Source organism: Acyrthosiphon pisum, chromosome X (assembly GCF_005508785.2).
Source record: "Acyrthosiphon pisum isolate AL4f chromosome X, pea_aphid_22Mar2018_4r6ur, whole genome shotgun sequence".
In the NCBI taxonomy this organism is placed as follows: Eukaryota; Metazoa; Arthropoda; class Insecta; order Hemiptera; family Aphididae; genus Acyrthosiphon; species Acyrthosiphon pisum.
The window spans coordinates 65304110-65305125 of NC_042493.1; positions in this window are offsets into that span (position 1 = coordinate 65304110).

A 1016-nucleotide genomic window follows, 5' to 3' on the forward strand; every position below is an offset into this window, starting at 1 on the left:
GATTACAAACAAACAAATTAAATACACAAAATCATGATCCAGGTGAATTTGATCATTGCTGTGTTAGAAACTATTGGTATGAAATAAATGGAAAACGTTATCCTGAAGAATGTCAAGATGAAGATTTTAAGAATAATACATTTTGCCAATCTTATGAGAATTTAACATCTTATAAATTAACTTTTCATAAAAATCAACAAGAACTTCCATTGATGTATAATGATCCAAATGACTTTAAATTATATAGGTCAATATTTCTAATTAAACAGTTTACCAACCAATGAATATTTCTGCAACTAAAAAAAATATAATTTTACATATTGAGTTACATGAAGATTTACCTAAAGATACAATTTGTTATATTTTTTTCATAAGAGAAGATGAATTTTTGTTTGACATTGAAAAAGGTACTATTGAAGAAACTTTTAGTGGTTAAAATATACATATAGAAATGTGTTTGTTTTCAATGGAATATTTATGTCCTTGTCTATGTCTATGTCCTTGAATCACGGTGTACCACAAGGGACTGTACTTGGGCCCATTTTTTTTTTATTATATATATATATAAATGGATTGCTTAATATTGATGTTGATGCCAATATAGTGTGTTTTGCAGACGATACTGTTATTCTTATAAATGAAAAAAATACTGATAAATTATATACTAAAGCAATTCAAGTCTTTTATATATAAATTTGTGGTTTAATAATAATTTTCTTGAATTAAACCTTACAAAATCTAAATATATTCTCTTTAATATTCAGAATACTAATTCTGATGCTGAAAAGAAATTATGTTTATTGTTTACATACCTACCACACTTTGCCATATCAAAAAATATAATAACTGTAATTGTTTAAATATTGAAAGAGTTGACTAAATCAAATATCTTGGATTATTTATTGATTTCCAACTAAAATGGGTGACACATATTAGCTATATCTACGACTTAGCCGTAAATTATTTTTTTGTATTTAATGATTTGCGATCCATATTCATAAAACAGTAATTGAGTG